Raw genomic sequence first — 13,471 nt, 5'->3', positions numbered from 1 at the left:
TCTGAGAAACTGAAAATTATGTAAAAAGACCAAAAATATGAAAGGTTGGGGTACCTGTCCTGAACAAAATGGGAAAAGTTTTGATGGAAAGGAAGAGAGACAGGTTTCAATAAAGCCCTAGACACAGCAGCCTGAGGATCCCTGTAAAACTGAGTATAGGGTGGAGGTGGAGTGGATGTTTAATAGGGGAGAGAAATTGACTCTCTTCACAATTTTGCTTCCATTAATACCTAAACCCTGGGGCTCCATTTCAGTTTCCAGTAGGCCTATGTTGGAAACTCACCTCCAAGGTACAAGTTTCCCTGGCACACCACCAATTACATAATGGTCTTTTAAAAACAAGTCAACTTTGGTACCATCTACTCAGCAGGAATATACCTTCCTTACCTGGTACCTCCCTCATTCTTAGAATTAAAGAAAAAAGGTCGGGCGCGGTGACTCACGCCTGTAATCCCAACACTTTGGGAGGCCGAGGCGGGTGGATCATGAGGTCAAGAGACGGAGACCATCCTGGCCAACATTGTGAAACCCCATCTCTACTGAAATACAAAAATTAGCTGGGTGTGATGGCGCGCACCTGTAGTCCCAGCTACTCGGGAGGCGGAGGCAGACTTGAACCCGAGAGGTTGCCGTGAGCCGAGATCGTGCCACTGCACTCCAGACTGGCGTCTGGCGACAGAGCAAGACTCTGTCTCGAAGAAAGAAGAAAAAAGGCGAATCGTAACGTGCCTTCTACTCACTTTCCTCTCTATTCACTTACTAAGGCCACATCTTACGTCTGCTGTTCTTTTTTCCATACTACTCTCTCAACTCCTTTCATATCTGCGATAAATTTAAGGTCGTTTGGGTTCCTCTCATTTAAAAAGTTCAACAGAAGTGTCTTGCAACACCTTAAAGTTTAGGGCTAAGCTCTTTAGCGTTTCTTTACCCACTTCCTCCGCTCAATTCTTCTAACCATTGAAATGAAGGCTATGAATATCTCGTCTTAGCACGGTGCCAGGCATGCAGGTGTTCGAACAAATCTTAAATGAATCTTAGCTATTAGATAACAGCATTGTCTGTAAAACTCAGAAATTTCTTAAAAATCGATTCCTAAAATTTAAAAAGCTCGTAAGTTTTTTAGTCTGCAATTACAATTCCTGAAATCTTCTTCTATTCATGAAAGACTACGAAATTCTAAAAAGCGACATAAAGCGTAAAAAGCCACTCGGAGGTTTGCGAAATTTACCATGTTCTGTCTTCTTTTAATTCATTCATAATCTGTCAGGATACAAGGAGCAAAACTAGTTTGCGTTGTACCTTAGAATTGAGTAGTTACACACTCACTAGGTTTCAGAATCGTTAAAAATTTTATCTTGTTTAGGAAACTGCTTACCTTGGAAGGGCAAATTGCCATTTCTCGCCATCTGGGCACCAGAGACGCAAGGGAAGCCCCACTAAACATCACTTCCACGCCCCCATATTATGCTAAGGAACGTCTAGTTGACTCCTTAGGCATTTCAGCAGTGTTTTTGGCCGGTACTAGGAACTGAGGAGAGGTTTAGAAAGGGACCAAGTGCAGAGTCCCGGCCCCAAAGAGGTTACGATGCAAATAGACGCAGGCTCGGAACTCAGAACAAAAGCGGTGACTGCATAATAAGGCACTGCTGGGGGTGGGGGATGGGGAGCTGCACGCAGGTTGTTACTTCAGGAAAGCAGTTTCCAGGCAGGGAGAGTTTAAGCCAGACCTGAAAGAGGTTGATTTGTAATGATTTGCAGGAGGCCACTGGAGGCAGCGGCCAGGATTTGCACTTAGGAGATCAACGTGTCCCGTGGTGGAAAAGTGGGAGGTCATACAGGGACTGGCTTCTGAGTGTCCAAAGGTCTACCTGGGGAAAGACTGATTTTGAGGTTTTAATAGGTAAGTTTGGGGACATCATTGATGAAGGTGGGCAGGGAAGGAGGCTTCTTTTTTTTTTTTTTTTTAACATTAGAGTAAAAAACTTAGATTCGATGAGATGGGTAAAACACAAATAGGAAAATTTAAGGGGAAGAATGATTATGATTGTTATGTAAAAATAAACTTGCAATAGAGAGGTTCTGGAACTCAGGAAATGAGCTAGAGCATGCTATAATTAAGGCCTAGCTAGTGAGGATCAGGAATAAAATGGTAGCTGAGGAAATTTCAAAGTTGAATAAGCAGTAATAAGTATGAAAAAAAAAAAAAAAAAAAAGCTAAACTACAAACATCTGCTCCTTAATTACTAACACTAGAAAAGAGAATTTCTTGTCTCTTCTTCCCACTCCGCACCTCTTCCTAGCTTACGTGATTGTATTCAAGGCATTTTATTGAAGACACTGTTCAGCACTCTCCACCTTATCCCTTACACAGCCTGCCTTTGCTTTTCTTCCCATTTCACTCTTTCTCTTCATTTATTCACATCATTTTAGTCCTTAAAAGACCCCTCCCAATTACTAGATCAGAGGGAGGCAAACTAAGACTCTTCATATCTCCCAAATGACCTTCCAGAATGGCTTTATGGCATTATAATTGGAACGCAAGAGTTTTTCTTTTTCTTTTATTAATATTTTGCTTGCAAGGAATTACAGGAAAACCCCTATTGCATGCCAGAAATACTTACATTTTAAATATTTCATCTTAAGAGATGACTTCATGTAATGCTTTTAATGCATTTTAGAAATTCAGGTGGTGGGCAAAAGTACAAGACAGGAGTTAGATGTTTTGAGTGGGAGGAGTACACTGGGGCCATTATTGAATCAGAATTATTATGCACTTCAATATATAGAAAAAAAGAATGAAATGAGTATTAAATTATGCAAATTTATCCCTTATCTTGAATCTTTATTTGCATGACTACATTTTAAGCAGTTGTAACCTTCGTACATATTTGCTATTTTTTCAAGTATGAATTGATTAGACACTATTGCTATTTTGTTATCTATTTTGTTGACATAAGAACTTCCTGTGTTACTATGTCAGATCTTTGCTATATTGTTATTTATTTTGTTAATATAAGAACTTCCTGTGTTACTGTGTCAGATTTTTTTTTTTTTTTTTTTTTTTTTTTTTTTTTTTTTTTTTTTTTTTTTTTTTTTTTTTTTTTTTTTTTTTTTTTTTTTTTTTTAATGGAGCTTCACTCTTATTGCCCAGGCTGGAGTGCAATGGCGCCATCTTGGCTTACTGCAACCTCCGCCTCCTGGGTTCAAGCGATTCTCCTGCCTCAGCCTCCCGAGGAGCTGGAATTATAGACTCCCGCCACCACGCCCAGCTAATGTTTCATATTTTTAATAGAGACCGAGTTTCATTATGTTGGCCAGGCTGGTCTCAAACTCGTGACCTCAGGCGATCCACCCGCCTCCGCCTCCCAAAGTGCTGGGATTACAGGCGTCAGCCACCGCGCCCGACCTCGCCATCAGATTTTAATTAGTCATTTCCTTTTAGTTAGAATCCCGCCCCACACCTCCCCGCCTTCAGTTTTTCAGTGTTTGGATAATATGCTGTGAATACCTTTGAGCACCCATTTCTTTATTCAGCTCATACCACTGAAAGATACTACTCATAATAAAATTGTTGAAGAAAAGATAGGAACCATTTTATAGCTTGTCTTACACATTGCAAAATTTTGCACTGTATTGATGTATTATTAACTTTGCATCTTTGTCTCTTTTTAAGCTCTCCTTGGAGAGTTTTTACATTTTCAGTATGCTCCACAGGGTGGCCAAAGTAGAACTGGCTCATCATTGAGCATAGGTTCAGCTAAAAACAATCTGACTCAGAGCTGAGCAAAAAGAATCCAATAAATATTAATGGATTAACTTTCAGGTACCTCAGCCTTGACTTGCCTGGAAGATTTCGCCTCCTTGATCTATTTCTTCTCTTTCTTTTCGGTATCTACTTCATTATTTAAATGGGCAATTTCGGGTTAGGCAGTTCTGGATAGCAGTCCCTATCCTGTGCCCGTTCTGGAACCTCTCTCGCCTTTTTTGCTATGCAAGGAAGCCCAATTCACAGTCGTCATCGCCACTAAAGTTACACCAGGGGTCATCTCAAGAAGGAAACGTTTTCTGTGAGAATTTCTATGCAAGTGAATTGGGGAAGGCTTTAAAGATAACGGAAGTGGCACGCGTTTCTCCCAAACAATTCGACGCTGTGTACATCACAGAAATTCCGGGAAAGACTAACGACGTCCGTGGATGATTCTGCGGCTCACAGGCACACAGGGCACACTGGGTTTACCCTCCCCCGCCCCGACGACCACCACAGGTGCGAAGCCCGCCCGGGTAGGCAGCGTTTGCTGTCCCCGCAGACCGGGTGCGGGGGCGGGGCCTGCCGCGCGTCACCGCTGTCGTAGCCGCCGGACCGGGTCTCCGCGGCCGCGGAACCGGGGGACTAGGGGCCAGGGTGAGCGCCAAGATGGCCGCCCCGGCTCGGGCTGGTGAGTGTGCTCGAGGGCGCGCGGCCGCGGCGATTGGCTGAATGGGGCCGCCTGCGGGAGCGGATGTGCGACGGCGGCCCCCGGGGCCGGGAGGCACCTGGGGGCGTGTTCCCGCCGCGCGGGGCGCTGGGGGGTCCTGAGGGAGGGGGAGACAGAGGCTGCGGGCGCGCTGAGGGGAGCCAGCCGAGGGGCGCGCGGCGGCTGCAGGTCCGGCGATTTTTGAATTGGCACCCCTGGGAAGTTTCGGTGGGTTCTGCGGCGCTCCGGCCCTGTCCCGGCGGCCACCTCACGAGTGCCCGGAGATGCAGCTGGCTGGAGGGGCGGGCTGGGGAGAAGGAGCGCGGGCGGGGGCTTGGGGGACGCGGAGGGGCTGCGCGCTGACCCCGGCCCCGGCGTTGCGGGGCTGGCGCGGGCTGGGCGCTGTGTGGAGCACGCACTGCCCGGGTCCAGCCGCACCCTCCCTGCCGCCGGGATTACAGTGAGGTGATGCTCTAAGCCCCGGGGCGCTTCGGGCGGGCGGTTCTGGCGCTTGGTTTGGAAGGAATGCGCGTCCGGGCGTCTTGCCCGCCTACTCTCCATCGATCGGTCCCGGCACCTGCTGCAGCTTAAGATCCCAATGCGTGAAAATCCACTTCCTAAAACTATTCCCGATAGCCTTCGATGAGAAAAAAATGCCATGTGACTGAATTCATTACGTGGGATATGAAACCTGTCAGTGTGGGCGGAGGGGAACCTGTTAGTATGTTAAATTTTAAGAGTAGGTAAGACACCATCCCTTGCCCCCAGGAAAAAAGAAAGTGAAACATAGTAATCGTTTCAAAACAAGTTTCAGCTGTTAAATTCTACTGATAGCTGGATAATTTCTTGGTTTTAATATTAGAAGCAAAACCATTTAGGAATTCTTGGGAAATTCACTTTTTTCCTCAGACTCCCGCCACCTTTTAAATCTTAATTTAAAAAAAAAAAAATCTTAATTTTTTCCTCAAGTCCCCCACTCCCGCCACCTTTTAAATCTTAATTTTTGTCTCTGGGAAAGAAACGGGGATTGTGAAATTAGCATGGAAATAAGACCTTCAGGTCCTGCACTTGAATCCCTTATTATCTGTTAAGTAGCTGCCTGTGGGGGTGAAAGTGACTTTTGGGGCCTGGAATTCCATTTTGAGTTGTGTTCAAAACGAGCATTTGCTGTAAACAAGGAGAAAGAATGGGCTGTTCACTGTGGTGAAGTTCGGAAAGCCAAATAGGAGTTAAGCACAGGTTTATTTCATAATCTCAATGAGATTCAATATTCCGTTGCCTTGAAAGAGATGAAAGTTTGTATTCTTGGAACCCTAATCGTTTTGTTCTTAATTCAGCATTTCGGGATATTTGAAAGAGCTTTTAAACGTTTTGGCACTTGCAGGTTTTCTCTCTCCATTCTAGTGTTTTTGGTACTAGCCATTAGTTTTGCATATGTTCGATGTCAAATATTTTAGTCCAGTATTTATCACTGTGGACTATCCAAATTCAAATGTGGAGATATTCTAATATCAAAAAATTAGTCCAGTGCATACAATTTAGAAAGTTGAAATGTTTTGACTACTTTGTATATCAGTCTTGTTTTTCTTCCCAAATGTTAATTGAGATTTTTTAGCTCAAAAAAGTTTAAATGATAAGTGAACCCACATTTAGTGTAATATACAATGGTACACCTTTTGGAATACTTAAAATAGAAAATCTGTTGAAGATTTGGGTTAGATATTTGAAATAAATTTTCTACCTAGTTGTCTTTCTCCTTTTTTTACAGACTTTTCTGTACTACAAAGAAAGAAAAAGTGTCATACACTCAACCAAATTTTCCTCTACACATTTGAATCTTACTATTACAGCGTTTTGGTTCTGCATAAGAGAATTTTCTGCTCATTGGGTTGTTTGAAGACAGAGTCTGTGTTTTATTTGTGTATCTCTAGTACCTGACTGCTTAACATGGCGGAAAAACCCCTGTGAAAGTTTGTTGAATTGGGGTTTTGAATGGTAGAGGTACAAAAGTTTGGCTTCTTGGTAGCCCAAAAAAGAAAAAAAAGTGCTTTGAAGTTTCCTGTCCTTCCTGCAGTGTTAAGACAGAATAAACGTGGGTGCCAGATTCTAATGGAGTTGTCTGGTCCAGGGAGATTACCGAGAGGCTGGGGCATGGGCTCAGGAGTATCAAGACAGGAGATAAATCATGTGCCTGAATAATTCTCTGAATTCAGTAATGGGGAACAGTTTTGCTATTAGGCCCAGGCTAAATAGGTGACAAATAACTGAAATATATGAGGATTCTACAAATAATGGCTTTCTGGCTAAAAGATCATCGTAAAGGTGTAACTGATATTCACAGCGATTTTAGACCCATAGAAAACTTTATTAGGAAGAATTCATTATTAATGGAGTTTTACACATCATAGGAAAAAGCTATTTTATAGTCTAACGATATGCTTGTTAGGCTAGATCATAGATGTGCTAGAATGACAGAGTCTAGGCATTTTATACACAGAATATTTGAATTCAATTTTTGAGACCCATGGTAGGATGCTCAGTATTTTTCTGTTTCTCCCATTGTTATGAAGTTAGCTGGAGTAGATTGACGTGTAAATATGTTGATGTCTCACTAATGATAACTGTTTTGGAACAAAATTACTTCTTAGGTAGGAATGAGGTGAGAAATCCAAATAACCTGGAGGCAGAAATTACTTTCAGGAGCTTTATCTTACAACGGGTTCAACTAGATTCAGTCTCTGCTGCAGAAGAGGCATGTTAGAGACATGAGGAAGGCCCGAGGGAAAAGGTTGTCCTTTATTGTTTAATGAGTTTCAAGCGAGATCGGGGTAATTATAGATTCTAGATCTCTAAAGGAAGAAAGAATAACCAGGGCCTTTCTAGGGATAAAGGAAAGGAAATACATCATGATTGACATGGAGAGGTGCCAAAGCACATAATGGACATAATAGCAAACCTAAGAGGGAGTAGGGAGGGTTTGAGAGCCCATTGTGTTCATTCGTTGAGTAATTTGTTCATTCAAAAATATTGAACCCCTTTCTGTGTACCAAGCACTATGCTTGACCCTTGGCATTTTACAAACATTTCTTAAGAGGATAGAGTACTATGGTGGTTCTGTGAATTAAATGGAAAATGGAAAACTGCTTATAGGAATGGGTAAGATTTACCCTAATTACTACAAACTATGGGTAAAGTTGTTTTCATTTTTATTCAAATGCATTGTGGTGGTTAGTAATTCCTAAGGCCTACTTCCTATCGACCATTTCCTCTTATCTTTTATTATGGAAAATAACAAATTATACAACTTTTAATAGGGGATCTGTTTAGTGTGTTACTGTTTAAAGAAAAATGTTTTGTTACAGAAATTATCTTCATTAAAATAAAATAGGCAACATATTCTCCCTCTAGGAGACTTCAAGATTTTTTTTTTAATGAGATGCTTGCTGTGACACTTTTATTTTAAAATTTATTCTATTTTATGCCCAGTGGTACTTATATTTCTTCTTTCTTTAATGGAGGTAGAATGTATATGTGTTTGTGTAAAATATGCATGCCCATTTCTTATGAAAATAGTTTATATCCTGATTATGAAGAGTTTTAAAAATTAAACATTCACAGTAAGATTTGTTAAAAACGTCTTAACAAAAGATGTTTGAAAAGTGGTTCATCATATATGAGAGTAGAAAAGTATATATTGTTGCAAAGTTTAAAGGCTTTTATGTGCCACTTTAAGAAGTTTAGATTTAGCTTGTGGTCTTTCAAGACTTTAAACAATCTTAATGTTTATAAAATTACGGCTATTTTAGAAATAGCTTAATATTTATAAAATTGTGATTATAAGACACTAAGATATAAAATGTAAATATTGTATGATGATTATTTGACTAAGTATGAGCTATGGTGGGGAAGCTTCTTAGTGAATGAAAATGTTATCTCAGTGTCTATTCAGATTTTAACATATAGATTCTTTTTTTCTTTATTTTCTCACACTACACAGCTGTATACATTAATTCTTTTTAGGAATGCATTTTAGCCATTTCCCTCATTCTGTCACTTTATTAAATAGTAATTTAATCTGGCTGTTTTTTGTTTTTGTTTTTGTTTGTTTTTGATGTTTATTCTTCATGGTAACTTCCTGACATGTATTAAATTGTTGTGGTTTTTTTGTTTTTTGTTTTTTTTGAGACGGAGTTTCGTTCTTGTTGCCCAGGCACTCACTGCAACCTCCACCTCCCAGGTTCGAGCGATTCTCCTGCTTCCGCCTCCGGAGTAGCTGGGATTACAGGTATGTGCCACCACACCCAGCTAACTTTTTGCATTTTTAGTAGAGACGGGGTTTCTCCATGTTGGTCAGGCTGGTCTTGAACTCCCTAGCTCAGATGATCTGCCTGCCTCGGCCTCCCAAAGTGCTGGGATTACAGGCATGAGCTATTGCACCCGGCCTTATTAAAATATTTCTTAAAGAAGGAATCTGAAAATTGAGTTACTAATTATACCAATTATATCTATATTATATTATTCATACCATTGACATCTGGTACCTGATACCCTCCTGTAAGAACCTCCAGGGCCTACAGCTGTATAGTCCCATTCCATGTTTTCTTTCAATGTGTCTTAATAAACTGAGGTAGAAAGGAAGTGGCTGGCTGAAAAGTTTGTTATGTCAAAGATAACTAAAATTTACAGTAGAATGTTCGTTTTTGAAGTAAAAAAATTTAGCCACCCTTCTGATTTTTCAGTGATTCTTGTAGCTTTCAAGTAGCTGGGGACTATAGGCATGTACTGCCACATGTGGATTTTTAAAAATTATTTTAATAGTGATGAGATCTCATTATATTGTTGGGAAAAAATCCCTCTTTTTAAACTAGAGGCAAGGTCTTGCCATGTTGCCCAGTTTGGGCAACTTACTGTTTCTTTTCTTTCTTTCCTTTTTTTTTTTTTTTTTCGGCAGTGTCTGTCACCCAGGCTGGAATACAGTGGCATGATTTCTGCTCACTGAGGCTTCTGCCTCCCAAGTTCAAGCAATTCTCCTGCCTCAGCCTCCAGAGTAGCTGGGACTACAGGCATGCACCACCATGCCTGGCTAATTTTTGTATTTTTAGTAGAGACAGGGTTTCACCATATTGGCCAGGCTGGTTTCCACCCGCCTCAGCCTCCCAAAGTGCTGGGATTACAGGTGTGAACCACCGTGCCCAGCAGGACTTACTGTTTTCAACCTCTGCTTTTTTTGTTTTTTGTTTGTTTGTTTTTTGAGACAGAGTCTTGCTCTGTCACCAAGGCCAGAGTGGAGGGCCACGATCTCGGCTCACTGCAACCTCCACCTCCCAGGTTCAAGCGATTCTCCTGCCTCAGCCTCCTGAGTAGCTGGGATTACAGGTGCGCGCCACCATGCCCAACTAATGTATTTTTAGTAGAGATGGGGTTTCACCATATTGGTCAAGCTAGTCTTGAACTCCTGACCTTGTGATTCGCCCACCTCAGCCTCCCAGTAGCTGAGTTTACAGGTGTCCACCACTACGGCCGGCTAATTTTTGTATTTTTAGTAGAGACAGGGTTTTCACCATGTTGGCCAGGCTGATCTCAAACTCCTCAGATGATCCACCCACCTCGACCTCCCAAAGTGCTGGGATTATGGGCATGAGCTACTGCGCCTGGCCTGTTTTCAACCTTGGATTCAAATATAAAGAGAATGACCTGCAGTTAATGCTAATTGGTTGCTCCAAGAATTTGGTAGCCTGAAACAATATGGCTATATATCTATACAGTCTTCATAAAGCCCTGAGAGAAGTTTTAGGTGAAAAGATGATGTTTGGGATATAGTCTTTTCTTGACCATAAGGAGCCTACCCAACAATTAGGTGACAGAGTAAGGATGTGTGCACACATAAATAAGGATTCACATTTGGCAAGTGGCATAATATTGGCACAATCCAAAGTACTTTAAGAAATTAGAGAAGGCTGGGCATAGTGGCTCATTTCTATAATCCTAGCATTTTGGAAGACCAAGGCAGGAGGATCACTTGAGGCCAGGAGTTTGAGACCAGCCTGGGCAAAATGGTGAAATCTCATCTCTACAAAAAATATAAAAGTTAGCCAGGCATGGTGGCATCCGCCAGTAATCCCAGCTACTTGGGAGACTGAGGTGGGAGGATCACTTGAGCCTGCAACAACGGAGGTTGCGGTAAGCCAAGATCACGCCACTGTCATCCAGCCTGGGTGCCAGAGTAAGACCCTGGGTCAAAAAAAAGAGGAGAAAATATTATTTATTTTTCTTTTTTTTTGAGATAAAGTTTCACTCTTGTTGCTCAGCCTGGAGTGCAATGGCGTGATCCCGGCTCACTACAATCTCTGCCTTGCAAGTGATTCTCGTGCCTCAGTCTCCCAAGTAGCTGGGATTACAGGCGTGCACCACCACCCATGCGCGGCTGGTTTTGTATTCTTAGTAGAGACGGGGTTTCACCATGTTGGTCAGGCCGGTCTTGAAGTCCTGACCTCAAGTGATCCACCCGCCTTAGCCTACCAAAGTGCTGGGATTACAGGCATTAGCCACCGCACCCAGCCGAGAAGATATTATTTTTGACCAAAAAGATTTTATGAAGGAATTGGACCTTGGAGAATGAAGATGAATTCTGGAAATTAGCTGGGGCTGACTTTTTGGCTGGCGTGCACATGACAGGTAGAAGGGTAATAAGGCGAAGAGAGGTTAGAATCTGATTGTGGAGAATTGTGAAAGCAAGACTAACAAATGTATGTTTTTATTGAAATATATATACAACTGCTATTATGAAATTAGTTGCAATCAGCATTTTTTAAATGAAACAGGAAATATCAGCATACATTATTCTTTTTTATTTTTCAAAGACAGGGTCTTGCTCTGTTGCCAAGGCTGCAGTGTAGTGGCACCATCATGGCTCACTGCAGCCTCAGCCTCCCGAGGCTCAGGTGATCCTCCCATCTCAGCCTCCCAAGTAGCTGGGCTAATAGGCACACGCAACTATGCCAGGTAATTTTTGCATATTTCGTTTCACCATGTTGCCCAGGCTGGTCTCAAACTCCTGAGCTCAAGCAGTCTGCCCACCTTGGCCTCCCAAAGTGCTGGGAGTTTGTATTCTGAGCATGAGCCACTGTGCCCAGCCAGAATTCATTCTTCTTCTTCTTTTTTTTTTTTTTTAAACAGAGTTTCACTCTGTTACCCAGGCTGGAGTGCAGTGGTGTGATCTCAGCTCACTGAAACCTCTGCCTCCCAGGTTCAAGCAATTCTGCCTCAGCCTCCTAAGCAGCTGGGATTATAGGCATCTATCACTAACGCCTGGCTAATTTCTTGTGTTTTTAGTAGAGATGGGGTTTCACCATGTTGGCCAGGCTGGTCTTGAACCCCTGACCTCAAGTGATCCACCTGTCTTGGTCCCCCAGAATTCTGGGATTACAGGCATGAGCCACCATTGCCAGCCCAGAATACATTATTCTTTAAAGGATTGTTTGTGAGGCTTTTGTTTCGGAGTGTGTGTGTTACCTATTTCCTGGGGTGTGAGGTAAAAATGTTTCAGTCTCAAAGTTCAAAAGCCTCTGCATTATTGGACTACAGGACACCAATGGAGGATTTTTTTTTTTTTTTTTTTTTTTTTTGAAACGGAGTTTCACTCTTGTTGTCCAGGCTGGAGTGCAATGGTGTAATCTCAGTTTACCGCAACCTCCGCCTCCCGGGTTCAAGCGATTCTCCTGCCTCAGCCTCCCAAGTAGGTGGGATTACAGGCATGTGCTACCACCCCCGGCTAATTTTGTTTTTTTGTTTTTTTGTTTTTAGTAGAGATGGGATTTCTCCATGTTGGTCAGGCTGCTCTCGAACTCCTGGCCTCCGGTGATTCACCTGCCTCGGCCTCCCAAAGTACTGGGATTACAGGTTTGGGCAACCACACCCAGCCCATTGGAAGATTTTAAGTAATAAGCGTTAAAGGCTCACACAAGCCGAGGGGAGCGGGGGAATGGGTTGACATTGTGCCTATTAGGCACAGAGTTTGTTTTGCAAGATGGAGTTATGGAATGGATGGTTGTGCAACAAAGTAAGTGTAACCCCACTACACCGTACACTTAAAAATGGTTAAGATACATTTTGTTATGTGTATTTTACTACAATTTTAAAAAGATAAAACAAATTTTTTAAACTGCTACTTCTGTATGGTGAGATTGGGGGAAATGTTTTTGTTCTCTTTCCCAATTTTTCTGTAATGAATGTGTTTTGCTTTCTTTTCTTTCTTTCTTTTTTTTTTTTTTTTTTTTTTTTTTTTTTTTCATAAAAAGGAAGTTAAAATTATATATATAATCAAAAAAGGAGTTAAAGGCTCAAAGCAAACTTGAAGGTTATTTGGTGGGACAGTATGGAGGAGAGAGTCCAGATGATGGGAGACAAGTTTGGAGGCTACCAAACTATGGTTTTCCAGGAACAATGTAATAAAATCCATGAGAGTGATAGCTGTGGAAATGAAAAGTCATAGAGACTTAGGAAACAATAACCCTAAATACAAGGAGTGGAAAAGATGGGAGGGAAGAGCAAAGAAAACCCTTAAGATTTTTAGCATAGGTCCTAGAATGATAATATAGTATCCGTTAGAGGAAAATACCGTCAGAGGAAAAGCTAATTCTGAGAAGGTAAGATGTATAGGTAAGCTGACTTTGGGTTGTGCCTGAGACTGGCTCAGAAAGGTTAGGGCTAAGGATAAAGTCTGGGTGGTCAGCTGTCTAGAACTGATGATCAAACCCCTGCTGGAACCTCTGTAGGACGAGTTCATTATCAGAAGAGGTTTGAAGAGCTATGAAAATAGAACAGGAAGGTATTATGCTACATGCTAAACCCTGGGTTGTAGGTTACAAAGGGCTATAATTTGAGTCAATAGAAATTAACTTTTGGGGCCTAATCCTAGCACTTTGGGAAGCCAAGGCAGGCAGATCACCTGAGGTCTGGACGTTGAGACCAGCTTGGCCAATAGGGTGAAACCTCATCTCTAGTAAAAATGCAAAAAA

The 13,471-nt window shown here is 42.0% G+C and overlaps 1 protein-coding gene across 3 annotated transcripts in view; it reads left to right on the top strand.

The window, feature by feature from the left end:
- Positions 1-3,729: 3,729 nt before the first annotated feature.
- USP44 (ubiquitin specific peptidase 44) overlaps positions 3,730-13,471 on the top strand; it is a 29,996-nt gene continuing 20,254 nt past the window's right edge. Inside the window, exon 1 of one of the 3 annotated variants that reach the window (XM_017516021.2) lies at positions 3,730-4,436. The gene's annotated coding sequence lies outside the window, so the exon portion shown is untranslated. Of the gene's footprint in view, positions 4,683-4,800; positions 8,740-13,471 lie in introns of those variants that run through there. The other 2 variants (XM_017516026.2, XM_017516030.2) reach the window with 2 other exon arrangements.

The sequence above is a fragment of the Cebus imitator genome, unplaced genomic scaffold (genome assembly GCF_001604975.1).
Source record: "Cebus imitator isolate Cc_AM_T3 unplaced genomic scaffold, Cebus_imitator-1.0 Scaffold18, whole genome shotgun sequence".
Lineage (NCBI taxonomy): Eukaryota > Metazoa > Chordata > Mammalia > Primates > Cebidae > Cebus > Cebus imitator.
This window is presented reverse-complemented; position numbering and strand designations above follow the sequence as displayed.